Genomic DNA, 9,563 nt, shown 5'->3' with positions numbered 1-9,563 from the left:
GACACCCCCAAACCTGTGGATTAAATGTTTTTTCCTCATGAAAGAGATCAGAACAGCATAGCACGTATTATGTAGTAGTTCCTAACTGATGCAGCCTTCGACGAAAGCAAGAATCTCACAGTGGGAAGGAGCTTGGCGTTGGGAGTAGAATTCTAAGAGCAGACCCAGCCCTGCCAACTGACGCCGGTGAGAAACTCCGGAATCCGTCCCCCGCCCGGAGCATCGGCCAGGCAGCCTGTGCAGTGGGGTCAGGAACCTGACTGCGGTGGCTTGCTTTTTTCTTTTCTTTTCTTTTTTCTTTTTTTTTTTTTTTTTTTTTTTTTGCCAGTTTGGGTCATCTAGAACCCTGCCATCCCCCGTTCAAAACCCCTTTTGGAGATACCCCAATGGCGTCTACTCTTGGAAATGGAGACTATTTGGCATTATTGCTGCTTAGCAGACAAGATCTCTCTCTTTTTCTTTTTTCCTGCCACAGGGCAGGACTTGATGTAAACTCAGCAAATCCAGGTTGAGTGACTGGGGCTGGCGTGGAGAGGCGGGGACGTTAAGCCGATTAGAGCAGCCAAGGCCCTCGGGGTCCGCTAGGTCCCCCGCCCCTGCCCACAGCCTAGTGCCCCAGCCCTCCGACCCTGCCCTTGAGGCCAAAGATCCTCCTGAGTCGCAATAGTCCTCGGTGGTATCGGGAGCCCTTGTGTCTTTCCAATAAACTCCCTCCTTCTTAACCGGCAAGATGGCTGCGGTTGCTTGCAGCCAAGAAGGCTGCCGGATGAAAGGGCCTCCTTTGTCAGGCTGCTGTGAAGCTTCACTAAAATCGCTCTTGTAAAGCTCTGCCCTGAACGCCTGGCTCAGTACACGTCAGCTCTTGAGATTATTACCGACTCAGATGGCCCCCATAAAGGATGATCTGAGTTAAACACAAGGTTTTAATTGACCCAAAAGGGGTACACAGAATCCGAGTTGCCGAACTGGCAGGCTTCCCCTTCCGCTCTCAGGCGCTGGCTGCTCAGGGTCTCCCGCTGGCCACGTTCACCATGAACTGGCACCGCTGGCCGAACACAGCGGAATAAAGTCACAGGCCATCCACACCAACCACACCATGACCTTGACAAGTTCTTCACCTTAAGCATGGGTGGCTAGACCCAACGTGAACGTCACTTTGCAGTCTCAGGAGACAAGCCAATGGGCAGGATGAGGAAGACAGAGTGGTGAGGGGACAGGGGCTCGAGGGCAGGGGTCCAGGACCAGCTCTGGAGCGCACGCAGTCATGGCGGGGACGTGTCCCAGCAGCGCGCTCCACCACCGAGCTCCCTTTGAAGGGGTTGACCAGGAGAGCTCCACCTCGCACAGTGAGGCGTGTGGCTGTATGTCATAATGTGGTACCTTCCAGACGCCAACGGATCACTGCCATCAACATCATCGGCACCTTTTCCTTCTTCCTAGCATTTATTGTGCTATTATTAAACCCCAGAGACGGGCTAACGTTCGGCACACATTCATCCATTGCATCCTCACGAGGACCTTATCAGGCCAGGTACTATTGCTGTCATGAATAAACTGATGCTTAGAGGCCTTGAGTGACGTTGCCCAAGGCCATGAAGCTAAGAGTGAAGATCTGCAATTCCCCGCCAGGTGTGGCCAGGTGCGGAACCACTCGGTTACACCCCCCGCCCACCACCCCAGGAAAGCCCTCCTCCCACGCGCTCGCTGGGGCTTCCTGACTCTCATTCCAGCCTGCCTTATTCCCCCCAGACCTTGCTCAGCATGCTTAACAGCCACAGAACAGAATTTTTGCTAAAGTGCCTTTATGTTTTTATTTGGAAGATGGGTTTTATGCCCCAGTTGGGGCCGGTGGCGGATCCCGCCTCTTCTACATTATAAACTCTAATGTACATGCCATAAAGATGTCCCTTCGGTGCTTATGGAAATATATTGATCCCAGCCATTTAATCCCACACGCAAAGTCAGAGGGTTGGATACACACTCTTTTCTGCAAGCTTGGCCTGCAGGCTTCGGGCTTGTAAATCTCCCCCATGTCCCAGTGCTGGGGGTGGGCCCGGGGGGCTAAGGAAAGGGTTATTTATGAATGGGACTCTCAGGAGTTCTGCCCCTGATTAATTGCTTTCAGTCCTATTTAACGGAGGTCCAATGTGTCAATGGTGGGAAAAATGAATCATCGCCACAACACTGCCCTGAGGATAGAACATCACAAGAGGCACGCGTCTTTCTGAAGGGTCACTGGGCTGTCTCCGTGGGGCACGGAATGGTGGCAGGAAGGGGAGCAGCCGTGAGCACTGTTATGTAGATGGCCGCCCTCTGGGGGCGGCTGCAGCCCCCGGTGTCACACTGCCTGCCGCACCGCAGCCCTGACTTCTTTATTCCTCTTCCCTCGCCCCGGGGAGGCGGGAGCACAGCCGATCGATAAGATGCGTTAACGGAGGTGCCTGCAGGTCGGCCATTTCTCAGGCTGGACACTGGTGGCACCTGCCACTAGCAGTGAAAGGCGGCCAGAGTGGGAATTGAGTCTCCTCCCATCGCGGGCCTGTCTGCCAGCTGCCCCCCACCCCGATAAACATCCCCACAGAAGCTCGCAGCAAGGAAACCACGTCCAGGAGGCAGCCTGCCCCCCCACCCACTTCCCAGTCGACATCTCCTTGTTGTTCCACGGATTCCCCAGGCCTGCTGGTGCTGGCCAGGCCATCTCCCCAGGCCCCCGCTCTTGACCCCTGTGTGTCTTTGAGAGCGGCTCTCACAGGGAAGCTGGGGAGGGATGGCAGGGACTCCCGGCTCCGGGGCAGGGTGGGGGCAGGGTGGCAGGGACCCCTGTGCTGTTCGAATTAAATTCCTCAGGAGGGGCTGCACCTCGTTAGCCTTCCTCCGTTTTTGGAGAGGGAAAGGCATTCTTCTGCCAAACCAGTTGCCTAACATGCTTTCTTCTTCTCCCTTTGAAAGAAAAAATGAAATAAACAAACAAACAGAATGAGCCTGGATGTGGCCGCTGAGGCGGGGCTGGGCACTCTGCCTCCTCGTCCTGGGTAGGGTCCTGACGTCCCTCAGAGCGAGGTGAGCCGGGGCCACAGGGCCCAGGGGCGCGTTCTGAAGCGGACGACAGAGGCCCAGGCCTACTGGGTCCCTTCTCTCTCTCCCCCCTTGCACAGATGGAATGGGAAAACAAATCACCCCCCTCCCCTGCCGACATCCTAACTGTGGAAGGCAGAGGGGCTCTTTCTCCTCAACTCATCATTCTTTTCACTTTTAACTACATCATCAGGGCAAAAGAAGGGAACAGCGGCTTCGGCCCGTCCTAACCACTGTCATACGCAAGGCAAGGTTGGGGGCTGGAGGCGGGGGCCACCCAGGCTGACTGCCGGCTTCCGTGATGACCTCACCGAGAATCAGAGACCGCACTCACTGAGGTGGGTTTGCTTTGCTCAAAACTCTCCAACGGTTTCATCAGCTCCGAATCCAAGACATGTAAAGGCCACCCATAAAAAAAAACAAAAAAACAATGCAACCACAACTCCCGTGATTTTAATGAATCTCCACCTTCAACTACCTCTTCCTATGATTTTAAATCAAAAGGAAGGTCCGCATGAGACCCTCGGGCCTCCCCCAAGTCTTTTCCTCACCTGGACTTCTAGAGCTTGAAAAATTTTTTGTTGTCGTGCAGTTCCTAAATGGAACTAAAACGAAATGTTTTGTTTTGTCTTCTCAGAAAGACGCCATGAGACCTGATGTGAGGCATCCAGCAGCTCCTGAGCTCTGTGATGCCAGAGAAATGACTTAAGAGCCTCAGTTTTCTCATCTGTAAAATGGAAACATAGAGCTGTTTCACAGAGCTCCTGGGGGATTCTTGGAGCTGATCTGTATAAGGCGCTCAGTCCCAAGCCCGAGTCTTGGCAAGCGCACAACCATCAGCAGCTACCTTCCCCTTCCCTTTTTTCAGAGAACATTCCAGGGGGCTGCCAAGGTCCGATGGTGCCTGTTGAGTCTCCTTTGAGATTCCCCAACACTCAGCTAAAGCTGCTGGGAGTACAAAGGCAGAGAGCCCCATTCAAATGCAGAGGACAGAGCCCAGCAGAAAGGCTGTGGCTGCCCTGGAAACCTGAAAGTAAGCTCTCGGACACCTTTGACGTGTTTTCTGTGGGCGTTTATGATGTTCACAAAAATAAGAAGACAGCTGTGAAAGTCTCCAAAGGGGCATGGGGCTGTGAGAGTCTGCAGGGACAGCTGACATTCTTCTCATTCACCCAGCTCAGGAAACTCCCCACTACATGAGCCTGGGAGCACCCCTGAGACAAAAGGTGAAAATGCCAGACAGCAAATTGCCCAGCCTCCCTTGCAGCTACGAAGCAGCGTCCAAACATTCTCCGGCAAGACTTCGACTCAGGGCCCAGGGCCTGTAAAGAATCCACGTCATTGCACAAATCAACAGTTTATTCCTTTTTATGGCTGAGTAGTATTCCATTATCAGGATAGTCCACAATGTGTTTTATCCCTTCAACTGGAAAAAGTAATTGTTTTTAAAAGGAAAACTAGCCCTGGCAGGGTGGCTCAGTTGGTTGGAGTGTCATCTCATACACCAAAAGGCTGCGAGTTCAATCCCTGGTCAAGGCACATGCCCAGGTTGCGGGTTTGACCCCCGAGTTGGGGCATCTATGGGATGCGACCAATTGATGTTTCCCTCTCCCATTGGTGTCTCTCTCTTTCTTTCCCTCTCTCTCTAAAATCAATAAACATGTCTGCAGGGGTGAGGGTCTAAAAAAAAAAAAAATACTAATCTCTCCAATCCTCCTAAAACTACAGTAACAAGGCAGAGGGGCCGGGGGAGAGAAAAACAAAGCAAACCTCTTCAAACCTGTTCCTTCCTCATGATCTTTGCATGTGCTCTGTCCTCGGCCCGCAATGCACACGTTCCCAAATCTCAGCACAGGTGGCACCTTCTCATCCTGGTCTCCGAGGTCACTTCCTCGGGGAACTTCCCTCAGGTCCCCAACACCCCGCCCTGTGCCCCACCCAAGCCACACTCCACCCGTCTCCTCTAAAGCACTCCCCGTTCCCTGGATTTATTGAATTTTTGTTACTCCTGCCTCCTCATCAGAACTAGGACCTTACCTGTCTTGTTCCCTGTCATATTCTTCATGCCTAAAATACAGACTGGCCTATAGTAGGTGCTCAACAAACGCCAGTTAATAAATGCAAAAGGGAATAAATTCATGAGAAAGTAAAGGGTCACTAGAGATGGAATTGTACCTCTTAAAGTGATAAAGACTTTGGTTAGGAAGAATCTCAGAACTCCCTGATCTAGAAAAGGCACTGGGAAGCCACCCACCAGCACCGGGGGCTGCTCACAGATCCACTCAGAAGCCAGGAGACCAAGACAGAGCCGCCAAGACGCGGAGGCCGCCTCGACGCAACGGTGAGACAGCAGCGGGATCTCTGCACAGCCCTGGCTGCCCCAGAGATGTGACAAATCACCTGAAATGCTACATCATGGTCAAGTCCGCCTGATGGTGACCGCCGGGACAGTGAGGGACACTCACGCATAATGTACATACGGCCAGCCTCCTCCAAGCCTCCACATCAAGGCCCTGGAGGCCCCGGGCACTATTTTTGAGGAGAAGGACATCAAGTGACAGATTAAATCAAGCCTGCTCCCTCACCGGGAGGGGAAAGGAACGCTGGCTCTCTCCACTTGCTGATATCTGCGAATGTCTCTTCTTTTCTGGAATGAGAATGGTGAGCGCAACTTTATTCACAGTAACCGGAAACCAGAAACAATACAAATGCCCATCGGTGGGTGAATGGATAGTCCGGCGGGAGTGCAGGCGCACGAGTAGATATTCTCCGGCATAAAGAGCCAGCGCCTTGAGCCGCGCGTGTTGCCGGACGCTTCCCAAGGAAGCCGTTAATGTGTCGCAGGCCGTGCACACGGGCTGTGGGCTAACAGGTATTTTTTGCTCAAGCTGACACTCTTTTTCCAGATTCTGACCATAAAAAAGTGTTTTAATCTCAAAGCACAAGGCGGGCGGGGGGTGGGGGTTGTTCTCAAGAGCACTTTGCAATCTGCCAGCAAATGTGAAATTACATTTGGTCACAATGTGGTTATAACACTCGTAATGGCTTGGTCCACGCGGCAGCCCGTCGAGGGCCTGTGTCCGGACGCCTGGGCGGGCAAGCTGATGGGAGGGCTCTCCATCCCTAGCGTTAGATGTGGCCACAGGATGCACGGTTGTCACAACCGTGATTCATTTTTAGACTCCGACAAAAATGGAGAGCAAAAAAGCCAGAACAGTAAGGCCTAACTAACACTGTATATGTAGTTTATACTTTTCAAGGGCCCCCAAGAAAATAGCACCTGTTTTATTGTTCTGTATTTTGCACAAAGAAACAAATATCTGGGCCGAATAAAACAACCAGGTGAAAACAGCCTGGTCCCTAAGCCACGGGCCACCGACACGTCCACTGGTGCTCATGAACCTTCCAGAAGCATGAGCACGGTCTGTCCCTGGCCCCAGTGACCCACATGCACACTGGGCTTGGATTCAGGTACAACCTGCTCTATTTTCAATGATCTTTAGTAGTTGGGGCTTCCTGTTAGAACGCTAGCAACTCCCTGGGGTCAAGCACTCCTTCTACCGTTGCGCCTATACTGTTCTACTCACGCCCAACACTGAGCCAGGCAACCGCGCAGTCCCAGGAGGCAATCTGTTGGGTTCATTGCCTGCCAACAAGGAAAGGAACGGCAGGGCTTGCTTCACAATTGCATTCCCCATACGTAACACATCACTCTGTAGACTGAGGGACTACGTGGGCGGATGGATGGACGGACGGGTGGGTGGGTAAGTGGATGGAGAGATGGGTAATGCTATTTTCCCCATATTGTATCATTTGATACTCACAACAACTCTTTGAATAATAATAATAGTTAACACTTACATTGTGCTAATTACATGCCAGCCACCACTCTAAATTCTTCATACACATTAACTCTTTTAACCGTCAAGAGCTCTATGAAATACGGACTGTTATTATCTCCATCTACCAGATGAAGAAAGTCTTGGGGACCTCTGCGCAGGTCATGCCACTTAGGAAGCGGCACAGCAAGAACAACGCTTCCTCTCCACTCACTACCCTTTACGGGACAGGAAACAGCGGCCAGTGACATCAGTCGGAGCGAGGCCACCCCCCACGAGGGTGCGCAGCTAGGACCGTGCTCCTCGCACGCATGCTGTTGAATGGCAGACTCAGGAGCTGAACCCCAGCGGCCTGCCTCCGATGCCCAAGTAGGACATGTGGGATAGAGCTGACCCCCCGCCAATATCTGAGATCAGTGGAAGCAAGAGCCTCCAGGTGACACGGAGACAAGAGGTGGGTTTTCTGAGGACCGTGCTCCCCAAACGGGAGGTTCCAGGGAAAGAGAAAACCCTAACCCCGCCTGGAAAATGGAGGTCCCACGCCCGACTCTCCTGAAATCATTTTGTTTGGGTTGGAGAAGGAGGGATCGGCCGGCCTCGCTCCCTTCTGAGTCCCTCGGCGAAGGCCACAGGCAGCCCCGAGCCAACTGCTAAGCAAACGTCACAGCCATTCAAGCCTGAGCGAAGTTCTGAGCAAGGCTTCGCAGGGACTGGATTTTACTACAAGATACGTTAAAAAAGTCTGGGGGGAGGGGCTCAGGATGAAAGAGTGGAGGCGAGGACAGAACGTGAATTCTAAATGGGAAGGGAAAGGAAAAGTGGGAGCTTGTCCCTGACAGGAGCGTGTGGGCGTCTGCGGTGTCAGGCTTCTGAGTCAGGGACAGTCGCTCCTGTTTTGAGAAGGCACAGGGAAGCAGGGGGACGCGGGTCGGGAACTGGGAAATGGCAGCTTCTTAAACTGAAAAGTCCACGTTAAATAGGCTGTTAAGTCGGAGAGGACGGTGGCGTTCCTGGGGCTGGACAGGGCACACCGAGAGAAGGACATTCTAGTGCAATAATTAAGAAAACTCTTCAGCTGGAAAAGGAGCAGGAAGGAGAAGAGCGGGGGCGGGGGGGGGGGCGGGGGTCCTGTCCCCCTCCCCTTCCGTATCCCTCACGCTGGAGCTGAACAGGATGCAGGTTTGAAAGTCACAGGATGGAGGATGAACCGAAGTTTGCGGCGGTGACCGGGTGCAAAGCGACGGCTCTGACTCCAACAGCAGCCCCAAGGAAAAGCATCCCTGGCTCAGAGCGAGCACTGCCTCCGCAGCCAGAAACGCGGAGAACTGCTCCCTGTGAAAGTCACAGGGCGCCTGAGACTTGGGGGATTTGTAAATTACCAAGCCTGTGAGTGACAGGCAGGCCTTGCTCACAGGCAGGCATGCGAGAGGGGCGCCAGCGTGGTTCTGCGATCAGACCTGGCCGTGTGAATCCTACCAAACTGAAACCAAAAGGCGCTGCCCCCACGGGCAGGGCTAAGGAGCCGTCATCCCGGCAAGGGGTCACGGCGCACCCGCGTTCAAGGAAACGCAGAGACACATCTCTTCGAGAGGTTGGCATCTGTTCTGTAAACAGGGGGCAGTTTCGCTAGAGAAAGTGGCAGAGTATATATATATTTTTTTTAAGTTTGTGGCAAGCACTATGCTAAATTAGTTTGCTAGGCACCCCCCTGGGAGGTCATTTGAAGGGGCCTCCTTTATGAATGAGAATGCGTTTCCCTGCTGGCCGCAGGCACACCCCCAAATGCACACAGCATCCGGGGGGCCCACCGATCTCATCCCTCTTCTCAACAGATGGCATGGAAGAACTAATCACTATTCACTGGATGCCAAAGTCCACCTTCTTAAGCTCAAAAATGGGAATCTGCGAGCCCCTTGAAGTTTCTGAACACCCCCCTTCCCTTACCACTAGGTTCCAGAAACTAGCTACAGTATTGCATGGTGATGATTTTTTTTTTTCATGCTCAGAAAACCACAAAGGGATTTTAACCAAAAGGAAGCAAAGGTTTTCTTTTTATAAATTCGATTAGTCTTTTCCACTTTCTCTACCTCGGGACATTTCCTTTGGGAGGAATTTTATACCCAGACACCGCTTAGCCAGGCACTGTTGCATGCGGGGCGCAGTGAGTTTAAGTGCAAGGCGCTCAAGGTGGACGGAAAGACAAATTCTCAGGCACTGGCACTTTCGGTCGCCCGCGTAGTCAGATTCTAATGCCGACGTGGGGATGGCCCCGCGAGAAAAGACAGGCGAAGTTGGCCGCGCAGGCAGGCGGGGTGGGACCCTCGGCTAGGATGAAACGGTTGTCACCGAGACCGCCCGCCGCTCACCCTGGATGAATTTCCCGCCTGAACCGGCGGCTGGGCGCCTGGTCCCAGCGCTGCACCCGGCGTGGGGCTGGAAATAGCCCTTGGCTCCGGGGGCTGGAGTCCGCAGAGAGGGAGTCTCTGCGCCGCCGGGACTTGGCGGCTGGAGAGCAAACGTGCCGAGGGCGCACGGCGTACACTCCTCCGGGTCGGGCCGGCCGGGGTACCCACCGAGCCTGCTCCCCCAGGCCTCGGGTTCGAAGCCTCTCCGGTGGCCCAGGAGAGGCTAGGATTTGAGCGAAAGCGG

This window comes from Pteronotus mesoamericanus, unplaced genomic scaffold, assembly GCF_021234165.1.
Source record: "Pteronotus mesoamericanus isolate MK-2021 breed Mesoamerican mustached bat unplaced genomic scaffold, CSHL_Meso_final contig_202, whole genome shotgun sequence".
Classification (NCBI taxonomy): Eukaryota; Metazoa; Chordata; class Mammalia; order Chiroptera; family Mormoopidae; genus Pteronotus; species Pteronotus mesoamericanus.
Note: the sequence above shows the minus strand (reverse complement) of the source record.